The sequence below is a fragment of the Lissotriton vulgaris genome, chromosome 1_2, assembly GCF_964263255.1.
Source record: "Lissotriton vulgaris chromosome 1_2, aLisVul1.2, whole genome shotgun sequence".
Classification (NCBI taxonomy): domain Eukaryota; kingdom Metazoa; phylum Chordata; class Amphibia; order Caudata; family Salamandridae; genus Lissotriton; species Lissotriton vulgaris.
This window is the reverse complement of record NC_141686.1, coordinates 239594938-239621696: the sequence shown is the minus strand read 5'-3', so window position 1 is coordinate 239621696 and position 26759 is coordinate 239594938. Positions and strand designations below refer to the sequence as shown.

Genomic DNA, 26759 nt, shown 5'->3' with positions numbered 1-26759 from the left:
ACAGATTACTAGTAACCCCGCTAGGGATTACTTTTACGGTTCAGTACTGGGCTGAAAGGTACAGTACTGGCTTCTCCCCTGATCACAGGTGTACTTCGGAATTCGGTCTTTGGCTGATTTTATGTGAATATTTTTAGATTTCAAAACTTCACACTTCAAACATTTTCGAGTCAAAATGAGTCAATGTTATCCAATGGCAGGTAAGTAAATTACCAGGTTCCAGGTGGGTACTTGGTTGGTGGGCATAGACTCAGGGGTCCCCCAGGGCCAGGTAAGTACAGATAGTTCATTCCCAGGGCTAGAGGGCCGAGTGTAGAGGTAGGTAGGGCCAATAATCTCCAATGAGGGAAGGGGGGCCTTCGGTTGGTGGCTGCTGGCTAGCCGGCCACGCGGCTGTGAGAGCTGGGGTGCTGGTCATTTGCTCAGGGCAGGGGGGGGGGGAGGGGGGAGTAGGATAGGTTACAGGGGTCACAACTAGCGGCACTCTGGCGGCTGGATGCAGGGTGATTTTGAGCCGTCCGGCGCTCAATGTTATCCAATAGGAAAGGTCAAAAAGGAACAAAGGCTGCAGGCTCGGGGACGGAGTCTCTCCAGGGGCGACCAGCACTTCAAGAGGTAAGTTGGGATCTTGGAGCACAGGCGGGTACCCCAAAGGGAGGCACAGGGGGCTGTAGGGCGCCGGGTGCAGGGGTGTCTTTGGGTGTCGGAAAAGCTTACCCTCGCTGGTGCGGTTGGGGAGGCCCCTGGTTCTGAGTCTGCAGGCGTCGGCTAGTTCGTGGAGGAGGGTCTTTGGGCTGCACTTCGGGTCCCAGTCGCCGGGGGGGATGTCCTAGTGATCTTGGTTTTGTTGGGCCCGGCCCGTGCTTGGCGGGTGCAGAGTGGGCTGGTCCGGAGCTTCCTGGTTGCCACCAGGTGGGTTTTTGCAGCAGAGCCTCTGCTGATGGGAGTCCCAGTCTCCAAGAGGGTCAAGGCAGGCAGGTCCTCTGGTTGTCCCACGGTTGCTGTCCGCAGGAATTGCCCGGGATTAAGCATGCACAGGTTCCAGGATCGACAGGCCGGTAGGGCTGGGGCCAAGTCAGTTGTTGTCGTCTTGTCGTTAGCAGCTGCACGGCGGCTCTTCTTGATCTTCTTTCTTCTTTTCGTATCGGGATCTGAGGAAGGAAGGTTCAGGGAGCCCCTAAATACTGAATTTAGGGGCGTTACAGGTAGGGCAAGGACAGGGACCAATGGGTCCCTGCCCTGGGGTGAGTACACCTCTACCCTGCTCCTCTCCTGTGGGAGGGGGGCAGGAGCCTAGCTGTGATTGGGCAGGGCTCCTCATCTTCAAGATGGCCGGAGCTCGGGGTCGTGCTTCACCTAGGGGTGAGGTTGGCACAGGCTGGCACACCCCTTCCTGACGTAGTTTTTCCTGCCAGTCTTCCCGCCAGAGTGGGGGGGGGGCAGGACTGGTGGAGCTGGTTGCTGGGTACAGCAAATGGTCTGGAGAAGCTCACAGAGGCGGGATGCCTTTGAAGCTTCCCCCTGCCCGTCCTGGGGGAGGAGAACTAGCACCTCGTCCAGGATGTGCATTGTTGCAGGCCCAGGAGAGCGGGGGCTCTCCTACCCAGGGGTCTAGCAACATGTCTGTTGTGTGTCAGCCTCTGCAGCCACTCAGCCAGACGTGGATTGTAAGTTAGCTTTTCACGGGGCATCTATAAGATGCCCTCTGGTGCATTTTACATTAAATCTCGCACTGGCTTCGTGCGGGTTTAATGTGCTGAGAAGTTTGGTACCAAACTTGTCAGTCTTCAGTGTAGCCATTATGGTACTGTGGAGTTCGTAATGACAACCTCCCAGCACCATATACTCTTAATGGCATCACTGCACTTACGGTGCTCAGGAATGGCCCTGGGAACTGTAGGGGCACAGGGCTCATGCACCTGGGCCCACACCTCTGGCATAGAGCACCCAGCTAGAGGGGTGACTGATGTATGCCAGGGCAGTGGGTTTGTGGGTATGACATACAGGGATGTGTGCCATGTCGACTTTGTTTAATTCTCACCCTGCCAAAGGCAGTGTGTGTGTACCCAGGTACAGGGTCCCTAAGGGTGGCACAATAAGTGCTGCAGCCCTTGGGGGTCTTCTCTGGTCACCATGCCCTGGGTACCTAAGGTACCATTAATTAGGGGCTGATAGGTGGCCAGAGATGCCAATTGGGTTTTGTTTCAACAGTTTTTAGGGAAGGAACACAGGCCCTGGGTACCTGGTTGGCAGGAGCTCAAGGCACACTCAAAGCACATCAGCTATTCAGAAAAAAGTGGGGGCATACCAAGGCAATAAAGATGGCACTTTCTCGTAGGAAGTCTATGGCAAGTACAGTTGTTGAATCTTTGCAGCTGTGATTTGTGAAGTGTGTGGATTGACAGACTTTAGCCCAAGGGTCTTCAAACTGGAGGGGCCCCCCTCTCCCCCAAGGGGGCCTCAAGTGATCCCGGGGAGGCAGGGGGGCGCCAGACTCTGGCTAAAATAAGGATGCTATGTTTCCTGTGCAAACAAATTAGCGGCAGTAAACCACCCTGATATGGGCCGTCATTAGCATCTTTTGTCATTTACATCCTTGCTGGGGAAAGGTGTCAAAAGGGAAGGGAGTCTAAATATTCATCAAAACCCCCACCCCAATTCCAATAATCACATTGTGGATATTTTTACAGGTAAGGCCTGGCTGACCAGAATAGTAGGTTTGTCAATCATATCTTTCACTGTAATTTTAAAACTGCGCAGAACTTAACTGCAATGTTTATATCAGTCGAGACATATTTCTGCAATGTTTACATACGTCGAGACATATTTAACTATTCCCAGTTTAATCAAATAATTGTGTAAAAATGTTTGGGGGAAGGGCCTCCGATTTTTTTTTTTTTTTTTTGTTTACAAGGGGGTTCGTGCATTACAGCGTTTGAAGACCACTGCCGTAGCCCCTAAATCATTTGGGAGAGAGGGCATGTGTAGTGATTCTGTATCTGCCATTTGAATATACTTGCGTGTATGTTGAATCCGCTCAGTACATCATAATAGCTGGACATCAATTTCCCTCAATTGCATGGACAACAGCTTCCGGCCTAGACAAAATAAAGATATGAAACACCCAACTCCCATTAATTATGGTAAAAAGCAAAAATGCAGTTTGTGATTTAGATCCCCATCATAATGTAACTAAGTTGTCTCACCTTGCCAGCCTGCACCAGCTTCAAACCAGTTGCAACAATTACAAAGGCATCATAACTTGTAGTGTAGATCCTATTTTCCCTATAGGCCCTGTGCATTGGAATAACATAAACAGCAGTGTAGACGTAGGACTGCGGTCTTCTAGGTCTCTACTGACTATGTTAGACTTAATTTAGGTTTGCGCCAGCTAGCTCAGAGGTCACTGGAAACTTTCTTGACTGAATAGGAAGTGATCAGCTTCCCTGGCTCAGACAAGAAGGGATTCAGCTTCCGACAACCGCATAAACATGACAACTTTGCTCCTCAGAAATAAGAGTCAATCTCTAGAGTCGTGTGAAACAATAGACCGCTATTTCACTCAGTCAGTTGTGCAGATTTATTTTCACCAGGGTGCAGAGAATAGAGAGACGGGCGTTTTCAATAAAAGATATTATTTATTGAGCAGTCTTCCTTCACATGCAAGAGAAATGAATTGCCACAATTGCAAGACTTGTTATTATGAAAAGTGCGTACAGTAAAAGGAGTATTACGAAATAATACTGTAAAAGCATTAATATGGTTTCTTAGCCATAAGATGGTTAAAATGAATAAAATATATACATTCATATATACATTGGCTAACTACCTCAACTGGTGCTTCTAACTACGCCTACCCCGGTGTACCTGACCTAAGCCTAATACATGGGAGGGAGTAAGTAGCAGTTTAAGTTAAGTTGGTTTTGCCAAGAGTTTGTTGCAAGAATTCTCTTTAAGGGTTTAGTCCGCACTGTACCTCTGGAATAGAATGCAGGAGGTCTGGTATCTCCTCTCAGGACCCGATATCCCAGTCACCCGCAAGGGTAGGCTGGAAACACCGGAGCTGGATTTTCTAGGCAGGAGAAAAGACAGCGTCTTTCTCAGCGCGTCAAGTAGGAGGGGCAGCGTCTGTGGGCTTCTCGCATCTGCTGGGCTCTCTGCAAGGGGACAGCTGTTCTGCTCCAGTATTCACCACCACCGTGTGTTTGCTTAAGGCAACGTTGGTATATTTATACCTGAAAGGTGCCGAGTTTGACTTAAGTTTTTGGACATAAGACGTCAATAAAGATGTCACTAAGAACTGGTCGTACTTACAGTGGTCGCAGGAGTTCTATTACTATTCAAAACAAAGCAAGCGGGGCTTTCCCAGGTTGCTGGGGGTTTGAGATGTCGAACTCGGTGTGCTATCTAGGAATCTAAGGAAGTGGCTTCTGCTGTGTCATGGACTGTCATGAACTGCAGAGACGAGTTACTGAAATATGGCTCTGATTGTTATGCCATTATAGGGATATGTATTGATTATAGCCGTATAGGGGCATGAGGTCACAATATTGATCGAGGTCCTAGATAAAACACATCAAACTAGCACCCCCGCTTTTCATATAAGGTCAACATCTCTTGTGATTCTCTCCACACACACAGCCAGTACACCATGACACTGTAAACTAAAAATTTAAAAGAAAACGCAAGTTAGCAGACCTTTTCCATCTATGCACTCAAGATCTGCAACAACATCCATCAGGACTGCCCCAATGCTTATCCAATTTATTGAAGAAGCTTGTCTTAAAAGAATACTACATCACAATGCATTAATCATCCAAAAACCAAGCTACTTTTAATACTCTATGAGACTGCAAATTGTTCTGGGGCCTTTTTGCTAGGTTTGCGCTATGGAAATACCATATGCAAACATACCCTGCAAAAGTTTAGACACTTCCTTTGGCATGGACCTATTCCAGTGTCAAAACTTCATTGCAACCATACTTTTGAAGAGCCTTTGAGCGCTTCGACATTTTAGTAAACTACCACAAGGGAATTAATGCAAAGGCTGGGTCTGAATGCTATGAAGTATATTTAGACCACTCTAGTCCAAACGTTTCCCAGGGGCGCACAGGTCGAGTCCAGTTATAATTAACCCATTGGCACCAAAGAAAAAATTAAACTTAGAGGTGATGCACTTACTTCCAGAGTGGAACCGGGGGAAAGGAGGTAATTCTCTTGTAGATGATAAATAACTATGAAGCAGATGAGGTTTTACAGTGTGAAGCTTTCTGGTTTAACATGCTGTGCCTTGTTCTACCATCTAGTAGTTGGGTCTGGAATTCTTGGTTATTTTTCTTTTGTGCGTGGATGTTGACCATTTTCTGTTCTGTCCTGCTTCCATTGGTAATGTCAGACCTACTCCTGACGTCCTGGGAAGCCCCTTTGCATGGTCTACTTCAGATTCTATTTTTTCCACTTCTTGGTTTGGATTTAGTGGAGGTAGCCCTCAAACAGGAGAAAAAAGATTCGCAGAGTTAAGATGATGGTGAGGAGGACAAAAGAAAATCAAGGCAAAGGGGAGGGGGGTGTTTGAACCTTTAGTTGACCACAAGATTATCAACCACGTGACCTGAAGAATGAATTTGGTGAATAGAGCACAACTATGCTGAGTTTCAGCCGAAGTCCAGAAGGAAAAAAATATGGACACCAAAAAGGCACCCAGACATCTAATCCTGAGAAAAGGAACTTTGAGAAAGGAAAGGCACTAAAAAGGCAGTCGATGAAGTAGCTCTATAGTCTCAAGTAAAAGGTCCCACAGGGGCGCTTGAGGCAGAGCTGAAATCCCCGGACACTAAACACCACAAGTCTATACCAACTTTAAAATCCACCAATGTGGAAGGCAATTGCAAGCCCAGAAAGACTTGCAGATCCAAACCCACCGATACTGCAAAACCGTCCAAGAGGCAATCTGAGTACGGGTTGGAGCAAGCAAGGGAAAGCCTCGGCGCAGAAAAAGAAAGCCCTGATGGTTGACTCCGAAAGTAAAGTGCACCATGTTGAAAGAGAGAAAAGGTACCCAGGCTGAGATTGAGGCCTTATCCTAGCAGCCATTCCCGCTCCCTACTACATCCTCCATGTAGATAGAGACACAGACAAAAAGGGTGGCGGCGTGGCAGCAATCATCCACAAAAAACACCAGTTCACAGCACTCTCAACCATTCAAATTACCCAGACGGAAACACTTATCATCAAAATGGAAACTCACCTTTCCTCGCTGGCATGCGTCGTTGCTTATCGCCCCCCACTGCATATGCCATCCTACCCATTGGAGTTTGCCGACTTAATTGGCCATCTGGTCATCAATCACACCAGAGTGCTGATCGTGGGCGATTTTAACTACTGGCCAGGCGACACAAATGAAACCCCCCTCTCTCGAGACTTTACGGATCTTTTGACCAATCTTAATTGCACTCAACATATTCACACCCCACGCATGATAAAGGTCATATCCTAGACCAAGTCTGGACTTTTAACCTAGACATCACCCAACTTGATGTCCTCCCCTGCACCTGGTCAGACCACTGTCTAATTAGATGCACACTTGCTGGGTTGGCTGTACCCCCCACGACTAGACCAAGCAGCATGAAGGCGAGGAATTGGGGCCAAGCCAGTATCGAGTCCTTCAAAACTATCCTCATCACCACCGCCCCGCCAATCCAAGACACCTCTCACTACTCAGGCGGAAAACCTAGCCATCTGGCTTGAACAAGCTAGTAATAAGGCTGCCCCTCAAAAACAAATAAAAGCACGCAGGCCTCACGATGCTCAAATGGTTCTCCCCCGCTCTGAAGCTTCAAAAACTTAACCTTAGACAGGCTGAACGCAAGTGGCGTAGGAAATACGACCCCGAACTAAAAACCAGTTATCTGTCTCTCTTCAAAGATTATAAAGCCGCTGTATTAAAATGTAAAACCGAGTTCATTACAAGTAAAATCTTAAACTCGGCTAACAAAACCAGAGAGCTCTTTTCGATAGTCTACGAACTGACAGGGATGGAAAGAGTGTCAGCACAACCTGTGCACTCTCAAGATCTATGCGACAGGTTAAATAAGTACTTTTTCGAAAAAATTGATACTATAAAATCCAGTATCCCCTTGTCCAGCACCCCCAATCCTTCTGCCTCACCTGGCATAATTCATCCCCCTTTACTGGATCATTTCCCCTCTATAAATTCGGACTCATTCTCCAAACTGACGAATAGGGTCAAATCTGGCTCCCCTCTCGACAGTGGTCCCCCCCACATACTTCGCGAAGCCTTCAGCGCGTGTCCTGATCCCCCCCCCCCCCCATATCCCTGCTCAACACCTCCCTCGGCAGTGGAACAGTCCCGGACTCGTTTAAAAGTGCTGAGATCCTCCCCATCCTCAAGAAACCTGGGGCGGACCCTCAAGTGCTTAGTAACTATCGTCCTATATCTCTCCTACCCTATCTCAGTAAAGTACTGGAAACACATGTGACGGAATGTCTGAGTTCTTTCATTGAGGAGTCTCATTATCTCGACCCCCACCAAGCTGGTTTTAGGCCTGCCCACTCGACCGAGGCAGTCCTTGTAACTGTCATGGATGAGCTACGCAAGGGGGCGGACCTCAACTCCCCCCAGGCCCTGATCCTCCTTGATCTTTCAGCTGCGTTTGACACGGTCGATCATAACATCCTGATCGACCGTGTCCACAGCGCTGGGGTCGGAGGACAGGCCCTGAGGTGGATACAATCCTTCTTGACAAACAGATTTCAATCTGTCAGACTGGGCAATTTCTGCTCAAAAAAAGGGCGGCTCTCCTGCGGAGTCCCACAGGGCTCCCCATTATCCCCCCTTTTAATCAACCTATACATGCAACCTCTAATATCATCCCTGAGGGAAATGGGAGTCCAGGTCTATAACTACGCAGATGACCTGCAACTCTTATTTAACATTCAACCCACAAGACTCTATGAAATCAATCTACAGTCGACCATGACTTACATCAGCTCTTGGATGAACACCAACCAATTGAAGCTTAACCCTGACAAGACAGAGTTGGTCTTGACACTTATGCCCTCTAACCCCTGGAACTCCAGCTTCTGGCCTCCCGCTCTGGGCCCCCCGCCCACCCCAGTTCCTTCCGCAAAAAGCCTAGGCGTAAAAATCAGCAGTGATCTCTCAATGACTCCACAGATTAGTTCTGTGGTATCAGCCTGCTTTCTTATGTTACGGAAAATAAAAAAAATAAAAAGATTCTTGTCCATTGAAGCCCTCACTCTGGTCGTTCTTGCACTCATTGTCTCTCGGCTGGATTATGCCAACGCACTGTATGCTGGCATTCCAGCCTACCAGACACACAGACTGCAATTGATACAGAATCAGGCAGCCAGACTGATCTTCCAACTCCCGGCCCGCCACCATACTAAACCTTTGTTAAAAAAATTGCATTGGCTCCCCGTGGAACAGCGAAGCACTTTCAAGATCTGCTGTATCACACATAGAGCCCTCTCCGACAAAGGCCCTAGGTTCCTCTCAAATCGGATCAAAAAATACACCCCCTCTCGTACCCTCCGCTCCGCTGGACAACACCTACTTACCACTCCCAGATTTAAGCGCCTAAAATATGGCGGCACCCGCTTCTCTACGCTTTCCCCTCAAATATGGAATTCCCTCCCTCTCTCAATCCGTTCTACTGCTTCGCATCCCCATTTCAGAAAGTTGCTTAAAACGTGGCTATTCCAGCAAGCCTACTCCTCCTGAGCCTCCATCCCACAGAGCCCCATCCCAGAAGCGCCAAGAAACCAATCCGGTGTACGTTGCGCTATATAAATATTTTAACATTAACATTAACATAACATTAACATTATCAACAGGAAGGAGAAGTTGAGCGACACCTTAACGTGATAGAGGATCATTCCTCACCCCCCAAATTCTATACCTTCCTAAATCGCTATGCCCACCAGCAGTGGGAGCAGATTGTGAACCATTGGAACAGTACCAGAAAAGGAAAATGCTATCATCCAGAAGGGAGAACTTGCAGCTGGACACTACAAGCAGAAAGCTCTTCACTGTAACAATGCTGAGGAGGCACACCTAGAGTAACGAGATTTAAGCAGGAAGTCCAAACAGCAATGATAAACTTTCAGAGGGAAGTAGCTGTTTGGAACAGCAGTGGCCATGTCACTGCAAAGGATGAAACACGACAATTAGACTGCAAAGTACATGGGACACTGCAGTTCAGAGGTGAATTTAGGGAAAGAGACGCTCTAAGGAAAAGAATGCCCTCTAAGGGCGGGTTTCAACTACTAGTACCTCATGGCATCCTTTTCTGCGCAGCAGCCCCGCCACAGTATGACAGCCGGAGCATAAATACAGCCCTTTTGATTGAGGACAAGCACACAGATGATGGGCGACGACTGCCAACTCTTGAAACGTCTAAGCAAATGTTTCCATTGCATCCTCTCTAAAGCAGTGGCTTTTAAAAGATAGCATGTAAATCCAGCTACCAGTAGCCTCCTATGTTTTTTCTTAATTGTTTCAATTCTCCCACTTCCCCACCCTCCCCACCAGTCTCTCAGAACACACCACCTCCTTTACCCTATCTCCTCCTCTCTCCCCCCCCATTCTCAGCCCCCACCTCCCTTCATGCACCTCCACCATCTCAAGCCTATACTCATTCCCCAACTCGCCTTCACTGCCTCCCGCCAATGCCCTCACTTATACCACCAACCTCCCCCCTACCTCACCCACACCTTTCACCATCCAACTCCCTCACCTACCGAATTTCATACCACTTACTAATTCCGGAGAACCCTGCACTAACACTAGCGCACCCCTCCCCCCTTGCCAGTTCCCTATTCAATCATTCACCCTCAGCTCTCTTCCCCAACACCATCCCTAATCCCACACTGGGCATGATTATCTCCACCCTCTTACAAGTCAAAGAAGATCTTCACACCATCAAAGAACTCCTCTTCATACACCCCAGACATCCCCGACCCACCACCACTTCCGCGCTCAACAAGCACCCCACCCGCCCCACTGACCCTCTCACTCAACACGCCGCACATTGGCTATCTATCCCCGCTCGCAATAACACCAAACGCCCCCAACGCACCCTCAATCCCTTGTCGGACTACGACATACACACCCTCCTCCGTTCATATGTCCCAGCTCCCCTAAACACAACCACCACACACCTTTCCATACCCACGATTCTCTCAAATCCCCTTAGGCCCCCCACACAAAACAGAAGCTCCGACCCCAAGAACCTTAGAAAAGTCCCCCTCTCACTAGAACCCTCCACCACCCTCTGACTCAAATGCATCCTACTCAACTGCAGATCGGCCACGAGGGGACAACCTCACCTTCTCCCAACAACTCATGGACACGATTTCAACCAACTCCGGACGGCAGAACACTCAAATCTACCTGGGTGACTTCAACCTCCAACCTCCACTGGAACGATCAGAAAGATGCAGTGGTGAATAGTCTTAAATCTTTCCTTAATGCGCTTGATCTCACCCAAATCTGCAACAGCCCGACACATGACAAAGGCTCTATCCTCGACCTCATCATCGCCAAAGAGGACTCTACGCAACTGGGGGCAATCCAACCCTGTGACTGGTCAGACCACCGCATTATCACATTCTACATCAAGGAAAAGGTTAAACTTAACCCAGTTCAACCCTCCAAACCCAAGATCTGGAAAAGGGACATGAAGAAGCTTAACCCAAACTCCTTGCCTTCCCACAGCAGCAGCCTCCTCCTTCCCCCTACCGGCGCCTCTGACGTGCAATCTCTGACCGACCTATACCTCAACTCTATGACCTCAATAATCAATGAAGCCGCCCCACTGCAACTGAAGAGAGCCTCCACCAAGATCTCGAACCCATGGTATGACGGCAGACTCAATGAAGATAGGCGTGCCATGCGAATGGCAGAGCGCACCTGGAGATAAGATCCCTCAGCATTGCACCTTAGAACGCTCAAGAAAGAGGAACGCCTACTTCAGGAAAATCAAGCGCTCGAAAACAGACTTTTTCAGCCTCCAGCTCAACCAAGCAAAAAATCGACCAAGAAAATTGTTTGAACTAGTCAAAACTCAAACCAAGGAACAACCTCCACAATCAAACAGCACAACAAGTAATATACCATCCTGTGAAGACTTTTCTGCTTTCTTTAAGCAAAAAACTGATAATGTAAAAAGCGAACTCAATGATGTAAACCGATACTCCAGCCCCATCAACAGAACTACCACTCAACCTAAAAACGCGGCATGGTTGTCCTTCGACACTTACTCAGAAGAATCAATTAACAAACTGCTCGGCACCTTGAAACCCTCTAATCACCTCACAGACCCCTTACCTGCTAATGCTGTAAAAGACTTCACCCCCCTGCTCCTTCCACTCTGGACTAAAATCATTAACAGTTCCCTACAGCAAGGACTCATCCCAGACTCCCTCAAGGTAGGACAAGTCACGCCTATACTCAAGAAACCTACAGCTGACCCGGCCGACCTAAACAATTACCGCCCTATCACCAATATCCCCACCTTGGCCAAACTGCTGGAAAAATGCGTACAACTCCAACTGACAAAACACATTGATCAGTTTGACCTCCTCAACCCTCATCAATCAGGCTTCCGAGCAAGACACAGTACGGAAACAGCTATGACGCACATAATTGATGACGCCCTCCAAATCCTTGATCACAATGACTCCTGCCTCCTCATCCTACTTGATCTCTCCTCAGCATTTGACACCGTCAAACATGAGAATCTACTTGAACTGTTAAACACCAGAATGGATCTATCTGGGACTGTTCTCAAATGGTTCACTTCCTTCTTACATAACCGGTCTCAGAAGTTCAAGATCAACAACGTGTTGTCCTCATCTGTACCTGTAACATTAGGCGTCCCACAAGGATCTTCCCTATCCCCCACTTTGTTCAATCTAGTCATGGAACCACTCACTACCTTGCTTCAAGCATCGAATGTACACTTTCACATGTACGCTGATGACACTCAACTCTACCTCAAACTAGAATCCCCGGAAGACATCAAACTTCTGAACTCCACGCTCAGAAACACCCAATCATGGTTGGCCGATAATCACCTCAAACTTAATGCGCAGAAAACTGAGTTCCTTCTGATCTCACCTCCTGCGAAAATATCCACCACCCAATCCTAACCGCACTCAATATCCAACCCACCATCGTGGACTCAGCGAAATCCTTAGGCATCACACTTGACACCAATCTCAACATGCAGCAGCATATCAGCAAAGCAACTAAGGGAGCGAATTTCCAAATCAACACTTTGAGGAAACTTAAACCCTTCTTCCCAGCTAAGGACTTCCAAACGGCAGTACAAGCCCTAGTCATCCCACGCATAGACTACGGAATTGTGGCTCTCAGCGGACTCCCCCTATCTACAAACGCACCACTAAGAGCCTTCCTGAACGCTGCAGCGAGACTGATCACTGGATCAAGAAAACATGCGCATATTTCCTCTGACTTAAGATCCCTGAACTGGCTGCCTTTTGAAGCCAGAATACAGTTAAAAATTGCCTGCATGACACACATGGCTGTACACCACAAGTCACCCAAAAGCTGACTATCAGGAGGCTCGAGAACCAATAGAAGCTCAAAAAATCTCCTCCTGAAACCTCTAAGATTCTGGAAGGAGAAAACATACAAACGCTCCTTCTCAGGAATGGCACCCAGGATCTGGAATGCACTCCCTCCCGAAACGAGGCTGATCTCCTCCACTGCATTTTTTACGAAAGAAGTAAAAGCCATCCTAATGGCTAAATTCACTTGAACTCTATTTTGGTCCGATCTAAGACTGTACACCGACTCTGTATTAGCTCTTTATTTGATTATCTACATGTATTATGCTTTTATCTGACTGCGATCTTATTTTGTTACTCACGTACTACTTATTACCATTATTGTAACAAAGTCTGCTCAATCACCCTCTTGTTTCCCTTAGCCCTTCTTTCTCTAAAGCGCTCTGATATCTGCAAAGATCTTGTTCGTGCTATATAAAACTTTGAAAATAAATAAATGTTACAAAGAAAAGTCTACATTATCTTGTACAGGGCCAAATACTCTGCAGAATTATTGCAACTATGAAACACTTCTCTTAATATCTCTATGCAAGTACCCAGTGTTTCCTATGAATATTCAGTTCAGTTGAAGCCAGTTGCAAGAATAATTTCCAACAGTCCCTTCCTGCAGAGAATCCAAGGGGATGTAGGCATGGGGGGAGAAAATCGCTGCAGGAAGTATATCGCCCAATTCTTAAACGCCAACTGTCTGCTTGCCCTTTTCACCCAGGTTCTTTGGGATGTGGCTGAGCTCATTACACCATATATACCGAAGCACATGCTGGCACACTCCCAAAAAATTACTCAAGGATAGTCAAAATGCCTTTAGGCATATTAGAAAGTCTCACCTGGATACCACTGACTCTCTGGCAATAACGATGGGCACTTCAATATCAATTTGTTGTCATGCCTGACTGAGATGATCCAGATTCTCCAGCAAATCTTATGGGTCTACCATTCGATAGGGCTTGTCTGAAGATAAAGCAGACACAGCCCCGGAGAAATTCCAAATCATCAAAGCGACTTCCTGCTCATATGGCCATCAACGACGTCCGTACTAGAGGGACTACAGGGAACTTTATCACTTTAAAGGTTTCCCCAGGAATTTTTCCTTTCAGCAGCTACAACCTTACCAGCCACAAGGACATCCACCCCAGAAATTACAAAGGTATGTGCAGAGAAGGCAGCGGATCTCTCCAGCAAACCTACTTCCTTACTTCACTCCCCCAACCACACCTGGAGCCTGTAAGAGTGCGAGTCTTTTTTTCTGCCTGCCTGTAAGGCCATTACTTTGGACCAGTGGGTCTTCCAAATAGAGTTTACACCCTTTCTTTCCTTCAGGCTTCATGCCACTACCCCCCCCCCCCCCCCCCCCCACCCCCAAATCCTGCCTCGGTCTTCCTCCCCTCCAGATGACTTAGCCATCCTCCAACTAAAGGGTGGCTGCGCTTCTGCAGGACGAAGCAGTGGAGTTACTGCTAGAGCAGAAAAAGGGTGAAGGATACACTTCGGTTATTTCCTTGTGCCCAAGAAGGACATGTCTGCATCCCATCCTGGACCGCACTATTCACCTCCTGCACAGTCTAGGTTTCTCGCTGGACTACAACAAATCCCATCTCCAGCCTGCCCACGTGCAGCAGTATCTGGGAACAACAATAGACACTCTGGCAGCAAAAGCACAACCAAATTCTGCCAGAATAAAAAGCATTCAAACGCTCATCCAAAGGTTCAGGCTACAACACTCACTCCCAGCCTGAGTGTTTATGCAACTAATAGGCATGATGGCAGCCGACGTGTTTCGTCCTCAAGGGACTTCTTCAGGGCGAATTCTTATGAGTTCAAGTAAAGATAGTCGTCGTAATGGGTAGGTAGTTTCTTTGTCACTGAACGTTTCAAAGTATCTCTTTATTAGTGGTATTGGGAAGCCACAAAATTATTTATACGCGCAAACAAGTAGTCGGAATGTAAGTTGTCTTAAAAAATTTGGCAAGACGTCTATGAACAGTCCTCTTTAGTTACTATATAGTCTAAGGTTCAGAGGGAGATGGACAGAAACTGCTTCCTTCCCGGAATAGTGTGCTCTATTCCGGGAAGGAAGCAGTTTCTTACGTGGTGCGGTACGAGGAAGGAGGATGCAGGGAATTTAGTACTTTATCAAGAGTCATCCCTGATGGAACAACCATTTCTCTGTCCATCTCCCTCTTAACCTTAGTCTATATAGTAACTAAAGAGGACTGTTCATAGACGTCTTGTCAAATTTTTGAAGACGACTTACATTCTGACTACTTGTTTGCGCGTATAAATAATTTTGTGGCTTCCCAATACCACTAATAAAGAGATCCTTTGAAACATTCAGTGACAAAGAAACTACCTACCCATTACGACGACTATCTATACTTAAACTCATAAGAATTCGCCCTGAAGAAGTCCCTTGAGGACGAAATGCGTCGGCTGCGAACACCCATGTTTTGGTTGTACATCTTTTTGGAATAAAGAAAATCACAACTAAGAAAACCCACGTCTGCGATTATTGGCATTGTAGATCTGTAATTGTGTGGTGCACCTTTGCATTTATGTATTGATTACTTGAGTTCTTGGATGAACTATCACTGTGACAGTGGGTGTCAACCAGTGTGCACACACTTTGCCCATACAAACTACCAGGGGCGACTTAAAAATTTGGGGGTGATTTGGGCTATGTGCTACAATTAGGAAGTTTCCACTGTCTGTCCTTTCTTTTGAAATTAATAGGCATGATGGCCTCGTGCATCTTCATAGTCCCTCACGCAAGACTTCACATGCGTCCGCTGCAGGAGTGCCTAGCACAGCAGTGGAACCAGGCTCAGGGGCAATTAAACGACCTAGTGTTGGTGACCAGTCGTGCATACAACTCTCTGCATTGGTGGAAACCACAAAACCTTTGCAAGGGACGACTGTTCCAGGAGCCTGTACCACAAATTGTGCTAACGGACGCATCCCTGATAGGTGGGGGGGGCCATGTCCTCCACCACACAGTACAGGGCCTATGGAACACGCAGCAGAAGAAACTGCACATCAACCTGCTAGAGCTGATGGCAATTTTTATGGCAATCCAAGCCTTCAAAGTACATCTGTGCAACAAAACCGTGTTGATCCGGACGGACAACATGACTGCAATGTACTACTACTACTGCAATGTAAAACCTACAGAAACAGGGAGGAACACACTCCCCACAGCTGTCGCATCTGGCTCAAAGAGTGTGGAACAGGTTTCTCATGGCGGAACACCTCCCAGGCAAGGACAATCGGATAGCTGATCTGCTCAGCAGACACAGCCAGCAAATGCACGAGTGGGAGATTCACCCCTCAGTGCTTCAACCATACTTCCAACAGTGGGGACAACCAAAGATAGATCTGTTCGCCACAAAGGAAAACGCGAAATGCTGGTCCTTCGCCGCAAGGTTTCCACATCCGCAGTCTCAGGGCAATGCGATATGGATGAACTGGTCAGGCAAATTTGCCTACGCTTTTCCACCAGCACCGTTGATACCGCTGGTGGCACGCAAATTGCACCAGCACTCATGACGCTAATCCTAGTTGCTCCAACATGGGCGAGGCAACCGTGGTACACCATGTTCATAGAACTTTCCGTGGTACCTCATCAAAGACTACGACTAACACCCAGTCTCTTTAACGCAGAGCCATGGAGACATTCAGCACCCAGATCCGCAGCAGCTGAACCTTGCGATCTGGCTCCTGAGGTCATAGAGTTCGGCTACCTCAACTTACCTCCTGACTGCATGAACATTATCCGGGAGGTAAGAAAGCCTATAACAAGAGCTTGCTGTGCGTCAAAGTGGAACCGTTTTGTCATTTATTGTAACAACAACGACATAAACCCACTAGACGCGTCCATTCAAAATATCATATGCTATCTTTTGCGCTTACACCGCTACAATCTAGCCTATACGTCCATACGGATATACCTAGCGGCCATAGCCGCTTACCTTCAAAACAGGCAGCACCTTTCATTATTCAGAGTGCCTGCAATTAAGGCATTCATGGAGGGCCTCAAACGAGTAATTCCCCCAAGACACCCACCTACACCTGTCTGGAACCTAAACGTTGTTTTAACCAGACTCACGGGACCACCTTTTGAGCCATTACACTCCTGTGAGATACAATTTTTAACATGGAAGGTGGCTTTTCTTGTAGCCATTACTTCGCTTAGAAGAGTTAGCGAGCTGCAAGCCCTAACTATTCAAGAGCCATTCATTCAAATTCACGCAAATAGGGTCGTGCTTCGGACAAACACTAAATTCATGCCCAAATTGTATCACACTTCCACATCAATCAAACAATAGAACTGCCAGTGTTCTTCCGAAATCCACAGACAGTACCTGAAAGAGCCCTGCACACACTGGATGTCAAGAGAGCTCTACTATATTACATAGACAGGACAAAAGATTTCAGGAAGACGAAACAGTTGTTCTTTGCCTTTTCACCACAGCACAAAGGTAACCCTATTTCAAAAAATGGTTTAGCTAGATGGATAGTTAAATGCATCCAAATATGTTACATTAAAGCTAAACGTACTTTAACAGTGCCCCCAAGAGCGCATTCCACACGCAAAATGGGAGCATCCATGGCTTTCCTAGGGAACATTCCTCTAGAGGAAATATGTAGAGCAGCCACATGGACAACCATACATACATTTACCAAACATTACTGCGTAGATGTGCACTGCAAGCAGCTGTAGGACAGGCTGTTTTCAAAACTCTTTTTCAGACTGCTGCAGCTGGCACGGGTAGCCACCGGTAAGGGAGAAACTGCTATACATTCTATGCACAGATATGAATTCAGCAGCCCACATGCCTCGAACGGAATATGCTACTTACCAGTATGCATCTGTTCTTGGCATGTAGGGCTGCTGACATTCATATCGCCCACCCTCCTCCCCGGTGCCTGTCGCAGCTGTAGCATTCTTTCTTACTCTTACTCTCTTGCATGGACATCGCTTACTGTATCACACTCCACCTCTGCCACAATGCCGAAAAACAATCTGAGGATGCCCATGCGCACTGTAGTCCAGAGGAGGAGCCACCTATCTTGTGATACTTAGAAGACTCTTCCAGGACAACAATGTGCAATCATCCGGACCCAACACTAGGCGGCGATCTATGCACCGATATGAATGTCAGCAGCCCTACATGCCAAGAACAGATGATACTGGTAAGTAGCATATTCCTTATTCGCAGACAAACACAAAATGCCATGCCTTTGCGCCCAGATTCCACCGTCCAGGGGGAATGTGCTTTTGATGGACTGGTCAGGGACATTTGCCTATTCCTTTCTCCTCTGCCCCTGATCCTGAAGGTGGTGTCCAAACTAATCAGATCCAACAGGAAGATGATTCTGATAGATCCAGACTGGCCACGGTAGTGTGGTACCCGGACCTTCTTCATCTGTCGACGCTTCCACACAGGGTTGCAGGCCGGACCTGCTGTCCAAGATGGGCGGGAGGATTCTTCATCACAACCTTCCCTCACGGAGCTTGACAGCATGGCCCCTGAGGTCCTGCAATACGGACATTTGAAACAGCCTCCATGCATATTTTGAAAGAAGCCCAAAGACCCTCCACAAGAGCGTCATACGTGTTTAAGTGGAAGAGGTTTTTTCTTTGGTGTAGAGAACATCACCTTGATACTTTGAAGGGGCAGGAGGATGTCATTCTCCCTTACCTTCTGTACTTAGCAAGGTCTGGTTTAAAGTATGCTTCTATCAGGGTGCATTTATCTGCCATTACAGCGTACAGGAAGTCGCCTAGTCAGCCCTCTTTTTTCCAAATGTAGGTGGTCATGGACTTCTTACAGGGGTTGAAGAAAGTGTATCCCCCTGTTCGACGCCCTTCTCCGTGGGAGTTGAACCTGGTGTTATCTAAATTGATGGGCCCACCTTTTGAGCCAATCCACAGAGCTTCCTTGCAGCATTTGTCTTGGAAGGCCGCTTTTCTGGTAGCCATTACATCAGGGCGCAGAGTAAGTGAGATCCAAGCGCTGTGTACTAAGGAGCCTTACACTCTTTTCCACCATAACAGAGTAGTCTTTAGGGCACATCTATCTTTTCTCCCTAAGGTGGTGTCTGATTTTCATATTAATCAGTCCATTTCCCTTCCATCTTTTTTCCCAAACCCAGCGACCCTGGCTGAGCGGTCACCCTGGCTGGGCGGTGGCTGCATTCCTTGGACCTCAAGAGGGTGCTTAAATTCTACTTGGAGAGTACCAAGGGCATAAGGAAGACTGATCAGTTATTTGTTAACTATGGCGCCATGAGAACAGGTTTCCCAGCCGCTAAGAGATCCATTTAGAGATTGATTGTATCCTGCATTACCTTAGCTTACCAGCTGGCGAAAAGACCCTTACCGTTGCCTCCTAAGGCGCATTCCACTAGGGGAAAAGCGGCCACAGTTGCTTTCTTACATGACGTCCCAATGTCAGAGATTTGCAAGGCTGCAACCTGAAAATCGGTTCATACCTTTACATTGCACTACTACTGCCTAGAATCTGATTCCAGGGCTGATACTCGAGTAGGCCAAGCCTCCTTGAGGAATCTGTTTGGATAGTTTTCTGCTCTATCTGAGCTTGGTTTTCTAAGCTTCTTGATCACATTACTGTGTTCTCCTTTGCCCGCAGGGAGATGAGGTGAGGCTCGCTATTCTGTTCTAATGCCTATGACTAATGATGAGGATCCCCTGGAAGAGAAGGATTAGTTACTTACCTGTAATCCTAGTTCTCTTCCAGGGGTATCCTCATCAAAGTCATAAGCAACCCTCTCGCCTCCCCGGGCAAAGGACTGTTATATTTTGGAGATATTGTTCACCTCTTGGTACCATGGTTTTTTCAGTCTCCACAAAGAACTGACCTAACTGTCACCCCTGAGGCATGATGGGAAGCTGGGGGTCAGACGTGCCTTAAAGGCACGGTGTCAGTTTATTGCAATGCAGCTACAGGTTAGCTTTTCAGTCTTTTTAGACTGGGTATTTGCAATGCAGCCTGGGAGCTTCCTATGCTTTCAGTTATTTATGATAATTTCTACTGTTTGCTGAGCATTAAAACAGTTTCTAAACCATTTTTGTTGTTGTTTTCCTGTTTCTAATGCATGTTTTTCATGTATGGTGGAAATTCCTTACAGCATGATTCAGCTCAGGTGTTTATTAGGCTGCAATTGCTTATGTGTATGTATGTATGTATGGGTATTCACCTGTTACAACGCATTTTTTACAACGCACTACCACTACAACGCAGGCATTACAACGCATACCATTACAACGCATAGCGCTGGGGGGCGCTCTAGGATAAGAGGTAAGTTAAATTTACTATCCAACACCTTCCCTAGGGTCCACGGGGACTGGAGTTAGAATAGTAAATTATACTTACCACTATCCAGCACCCCAAAGCGCTATGCGTTGTAGTGGTATGCGTTGTGAATACCGCGTTGTAATGGTATGCGGAGTAAAAGTATGCGTTGTAACGTCATACATCCGTATGTATGTGAATATGTGAAACTGCAGACAGATGTCACCCTCAGAAACATGAGAAGAAGGCAGGCACAGGATACAAACCCTGTGAGGATCCTATTTTGCCTTTTTCCTGGTGCACTCAGGACATTTATCAAATAAAGCAGGCATATTTGATAAAAGGAACAGCCAGAACAGCAGAGAAACTTCAGTTAGATGTAGACAAGGCAAAAACATGTCGAGTGAACACACTTTAACACATTAAAAGTGCACAATTTTGAAATAAACCCAAAAAAGGGAGAGCTCAATGCTCCAGGGTCCTGCTAGCCGGAGCCGGAAAACAGAACTGAAAGTGGAGGGAGTTGCTGTGCATTCTGGGATACTAGGAGAGTTCTGGAAAGTTTCCTTAAAGGCACGGTATCTCTTTTTAAGCCACATAATGGCAGCCTATGGGGGCTTGTCTGTCTTGTCCTTCCTCTCTATCATTCCAAGGATTTGGTGAAGGGGGAATTGTTTTCCATGGTTAAACCTGGCAGACAGGTCTAAAGTGGGATATTTTTGGAATATCCTTGCATTTCTAGTTGTAGTACTGGACAGTGTAGCCTTGCATGTATAGGCTGCATTATTTGTCTTTAATTCTCTCTTAAGTGTCTATGCAATACTGCAAAGAAGTATTGGATATCTTACAAAACAGAGTTGGCTTATCGCACCCCTCAGGAAAACATGAGCGAGTCTATCACGGGCCCGGCGACTGAGTCCATTTGCACAGCGGTCACTATAGAGGCCTCAAAGTTAAATCCAGCAGTGGATCTCGAGAGGTCCAACCACACTGAGGAGGTTGTTGGGGGCCGATGGTGACAATGGAGACTCTATGGTTGGGGAGAGGGAGGGAGGTGGTTCATTGGAGGCGCTGCTGACTGCCATGAGGGACGAGATAAGGAGTGGCTTTGCGGAATCAAAGACTAACCAGAATGAGATCAGGGCGGCTTGCGAGACCCCTGAGAAGAAGGTAGATGGCCTTTTTGAAAGAACAGAGTTTGGAAGGTTCGGTAGGGGAGCTAAAAGCGAGTCTGGAGTTATCAGAGACCAGGATCCAATCCCTAAGGAGAGAGGGGGATGCGATTGAGTCCCTCGAGAATTATTCCAGAAGGAACAACCTCCGACTTCTGAAGATCCCGGAGGGGAAGGAGGGTGGAGACATCAAGGCTTTTGTGGTGTCATTATTAAAGAATGCCCTCATTCTGGAGGAAACAACGGAAGCTCTTGACAGACACATCCAGAGGATACACAGAGATCCCTTCCGTCTCAACCCCGTGAGTAAAACCGAGAAAGATCTTATTGAATTTCCTTACATACACATTGAAGGAAAAAATCCTTAACCTTGCATTGAAGGCAAAGTCACTAAAGGCCCCAGATTTTTCTTTTGAAGTTCGTTCCGATCTGTCAAAAACCACCTTAGAAAGACAGTGGGAGCTCTGCCAAAAAATTGAGAAGTTTAGAGCTGTGGGGGCAACAGTGCAGATGAGCTTCCCCGCCTTTTTGAGGGTGATGTAGAACAACAAAATGCGCAACATCCGTTCCCCTCTGGAAGCCGATGAATTAATTGTATCCATCACCGAGCACTCACTGGGGGTTTCTAAGGTATCATGCCCCATTCTGATATTGAGATAACTAGGGGAACCAAGGAAGTTAGATCTCCCCACACACCGAGCCTATAGTTATCTCCCTTTCTTGGAGGTGTCTTAGTGTTTTAGTGTCACTGTTTATATGTATGTTCGAAATAGTGAAAAAAAAAAGTTAAGGAAATTTAAATTTAAAAAAAATAAGGAAAACGTTTAGAAACAGATGTAAACTGAAGGTTAAAGGAAAATGAAAGAAAAAAAAAAGGGAATCACACAAAAGGGGGGTGGTATACAAACACATTCGGAATCCATAGTCTTTTATAATTGAGGGAGATTGAATTCCCCTCCTGCCATGCTCGCATCCTTTTTTTCAGGAACCATCCAGTCTTAAATGCCTTACTTTTAGCCGGTATTTGTACATAGTGTAGGCGGGGTAGGAGGGGAGGGTTTGTCCGATGACGCAAACCTGGCTATTCATCTGGCCAGTGTAAATGAGGGGGGGTTTTCCAGGGGAGGGGGGGCATGGAGGTGGGGGGTGGAGGAGTTAAAATGTCCCCGTAAGCCTGTTCTCGTTAAATTTGTTTTGGGCAATAATTTCTTTAAACATCACCCGAGTGGGGCCTGTCAGATCAGAGGATGTCATTCTACATACGTAAGAGATGTCAGCCCTATTGGTGGGTGGATGGGAGGGGGTAGGAAAGGGACATGACCGTGGTGCAATTTTTATCCTGGAATGTCAATGGCCTGCGTGTGAGGGGTAGGAGACACAGAATTTTACAATACTTGAGACTCCCCCGCGCAGGTCATTGTCGTCCAGGAGACACACCTACTCAAACATGAGGTAAATGACATGTTGAAAAAGCAGAGGTGGGTGGATAAATTCTATGTACGGACCATAATGCCAGTATTCGAGGGATCCTCATCTTTAAAAATCAAGCCACGGCACAGATCGTCGACAACAAGGAGGACCTCAGCGGAAGATGGCTTCTGACCAAAATAGTGTTAGATGGCCGCCCATACATTCTAGTGGGCTATTATGGCCCGAACCATGATGACCCATCCTACTTAAACAAGATCCAGAATTCTTTGATAACCTCTCAAGACCCGGTAATTTGGGTTGGAGATTTTAATATAGTCCTAAATCCCAAGGTCGACAAGTCTCCTAACTCCAGAGCTTTGACGCCTTCCAAATCTAGGCAAATCCTTATAGCAATAATGTTAACCTTGGGTTTAGTGGATTTATGGAGGGAGAGGGCGGGCAACACACAGGGGGTCTCCTTCCAGAATTTCAAATATAAACACAAGTCGAGAATCGACTATGCTCTTTTTAGTTACAATCTCAAAGATGCACTGAAGGAGTTGGTATACCTCCCCTCCCATCTACCTGACATTCAGCTATCTTCTTTACTCTAACACACAACAGATCAGACATATTTCCTGGTCTTTTGACCGGACGATTCTGCTCGAAGAAGAGAGAAGCTTCTTTTTAGCTGAGTCTGTTTCATTTTTGGAAATTAACTTAAACTCGGCTAAGATAGTGACTGTGTGGGAAGCATTTAAAGCCTATTTAAGACGGTGTTTAACCAACAGAGCCTCACACAGGGGGAAGGTATATAGGGAAGCAATTAAAAACTTTGAGCAGGAATTGTTTCTCATAGATCAGAAGTTTGGCCCTGCTGTGGGATCTGCAGAAGACCAAGAGAAGCGGGTCGAGTTGAAAAAAAACCTGGAAAGTTTATTACAGGAAAGGGTTGCTAAGAGGTGGGAGGTGAGCAAACTTTCAAACTTCGAGTACGGAGAGGCTGCAGGCAAGGTCTTGGCCTGGAAGATAAAATCAGACCAAGTTAAAAAAATATATCAGTGAAATAAAACTGGAAGGGGAAGTCATAGCTAGGACTTCCAACTCAGAAATTGGAAGTGTTTTCCAGGTGTTCTTCCAGACCATCTATAAGGAGATCACGACGACCCCACGGCTAGGGACTCTTGGTTAGACAAGGTTCAACTGCCTATTCTTACAAGTGAGCAGAGTGACCATCTGGATAAGGAAATATCAGAAGCTGAAGTCAGTAAGGATATTGGACAACTGAAGCGAGGAAAGGCAGCCGGCCCGGACAGCTTACCAGGGGAGCTGTATCGTGTACTAGGTCCTGCCATAGTTCCATCATTGAGTGCCCTTTTTAACGGAATCTTTTTAAATGGCATGGCGCCACCAGAGTCATGGAGTGAGGCGACTATTGTCTTGATCCCCAAACCTGGAAAGGACCCAACTGATTGCCGGTCCTATTGGCTGATCTTGCTCCTAAACAATAACTACAAGATCTTTGGAGCTATTTTGTCAGCACGGCTCGGGAGCGAGATCGGCTCAATAATCCATCAAGCCCAGAAGGGATGTATAAGGGGGCGTCAGTTGGCAGATCTTACTCATGACCTGGTCGGGGCTATAGATATCGCCTCTACCTTCTCTCTCTCCCTGGCCACGTTTACTCTGGATGCTACTAAAGCATTTGATGGGGTCAATTGGCCCTATCTGGCCGCGGTAATGAGAAGGTTCCAGTTGGGGGCCAACTTCTGTCGAACTATCGACCTCCTGTATAGGGACCCCAGGGCTAGATTGTTGGTCAATGGCGCCCTCACAGATCCCTTTAAAATCATGAGGGGTCCTAGGCAGGGCTGCCCACTTTCCCTCCTCCTATTCAATTTGTACATTGAACCTGTTGCGCAAATTTTGAGGAGCACAACATCCCCTCTTTTGAGTTTGGAGGATGGGTTAAGTGGGTAGGACTCTATGCAGATGATATACTTATCTACACATCTGACCCTGTTCAAGCCTTTCCCATAGTAGTTAAAAGGGCGGAGGATTTCGGGCGGATCTCGGGGTACGAAATTAATGCAGGGAAAACCGATATAATGATGTGGAACATCGGTAATACACAGCTGGCAGTAACTCCATCCATGTGCTATTTGGGAATAAGGATCACTCAGGAAATTGGTAACATGGCACAGACCAATCTGGACCAGGTCTTCTGAGAGTGTCGGGCGCTATTAAAATCTTGGATGTTTCTCCCACTGACCATATTTGGGAGAATAAGTTTAATAAAAATGTCCATTCTCCCCAAGTTCACGTTCATTTTTAACACCATCCCATTAGCCTTTGACTCTAAACACCTCCAAAAATGTCAGCAGGAAATTAATTCCTTTGTCTGGAATTATAAGGCAACCAGGCTGGCTTGGAAGAAATTGAGAAGGAGGGAAAAGGGAGGGCTTGCATTGCCAGATCTACAATACTACGCTTGGGCGTTTCAGCTGTAACATTCCAGAAAGCTCATCTATTGGGAGAATGTTTAAGGCCATGTTAAATGGGGCAGATCTGCCAATTGATGGATTTCAATTTAAATTCAGGGACCAGAGGTTATTCAAAAAGATGAGGTTAAAAATCTTACAATCATTGGCAAAAGCTTGGGTGCTGATTAAAGCAAGAATAGGGTTGGCCTACTTTTCAAACTTCGCTCCAATCTCGGACTCCCTGGGGCTTCCCCTCTGTCTTAAGGACATTCTTGCAGTTCCCCTAAAGGAGGCAGGGATTTTAAGATGGGGCGAGTTGCTAGCAGGACGGACATTGGTAGAATGGGATGAGCTATATGAGAGAGTTGGCCCAGCTCTATCAAGATTTAAATATATACAGCTCGTCAGCTGGTCTCGTGAGTTGATCAGCAAAAAGGCCCAATTGGGGAGGAGCAGTAATCGGGAACAGCTGGTAGAGAGGCAATCTGGGGGCAAAGAAGTAGCCTTCTGGTATTGGACCATTTTGGAGGAGGTGGATGGGGAGTTCACTCTCCCCGACTAGCAGTGGGAAGGTGACATGGGCCTTCAGTGTGAGGAGTTATGGATAAGATCTTTCACTCTCCTGTACAAGGCTGTTCAGCCTGCCTGGTTGAGGCGAAATCACCTGTTTGCAGTACATCGAGCCTACCTCTCCCCTCAAAGGCTATCCCTATTTCAGCCAGGAAAATGCTGTAATAAATGCAACCTCCCCGCAGCGTCCAATGTTCATATGTATATGGAGTGTCCCCCCAGTAACTCTTTTTGGGATGAAGTAAAGGTTACTTTCGATTCGATTCTTAAAACATCATTATCCCTCACGTTGCCATTAATAATTTTTGGGCTAGATGAGAGCTTTACTGGGCCTGCAAAGACCTTCCTGTTCTATGGCAGATTTGTAAATTTTGGGTCGACCCTAAGGCACCATCGCACGCAGGCTGGCTAACGTCCCTCAGAGGCACCCTGATCTACCGACCCCCGGGACCACGCACACAATTCAGCGAGGACATCGCCAACTTCGTCAGCCCGCATGCCCTCCCCTCCGCTGACTACATTCTCCTGGGGGACCTCAACTTCCACCTGGAGAACAACAACGACCGCAACACCATCACCCTGCTCGACAACCTCGGACTCAAGCAGCTGGTGTCCACCCCACCCACCTCGCCGGACACACTCGACGCCGTCTTCTCATCCAGCAAAGACATCGCCTTCAGCCACGCCACTGGACTCCACTGGACGTACCACAGCTGCGTCCACTTCACCTTCAGAAGAACGACGATCCACCACCACCAGCAACAGGTTGCTCGAAGAAGCTGGAACAAGATCACAGCCGACCAGCTCGCCGCTTCCCTGAGCCAGCACCCCTCCCCCCCCCGCCAGCTCAGCGAACCCCAGCCAGGCCGCCGACAACCTCACGAAGTGGATCAACAACTGCGCGGACGAACTCGCCCCACTGAGGACCCCACCCAGCAGACCCGGCAGCAAGAAGGCCCCATGGTTCACCGACGAACTCAAGAGCTCCAAGAAGAACTGCCGAGCCCTCGAGAAAGCCTGGAGAAAGGGAACCAACACCGGACAACATGACCGCCCTCAAGCTTGCCACCCGAAAGCACCACCAACTGATCCGCACCACTAAGAAAACTGCATTCAAGGACCGGCTGGACAACAACGCACATAATTGCAAGGAACTCTTCAACATCGTCAAAGAG

General features: G+C 47.2%; 1 protein-coding gene across 2 annotated transcripts in view; it reads left to right on the top strand.

Moving 5' to 3' along the window:
• Positions 1 to 26759, top strand: part of GPBP1L1 (GC-rich promoter binding protein 1 like 1) — a 411897-nt gene that overhangs the window by 324400 nt on the left and 60738 nt on the right. The window lies entirely within an intron of this gene.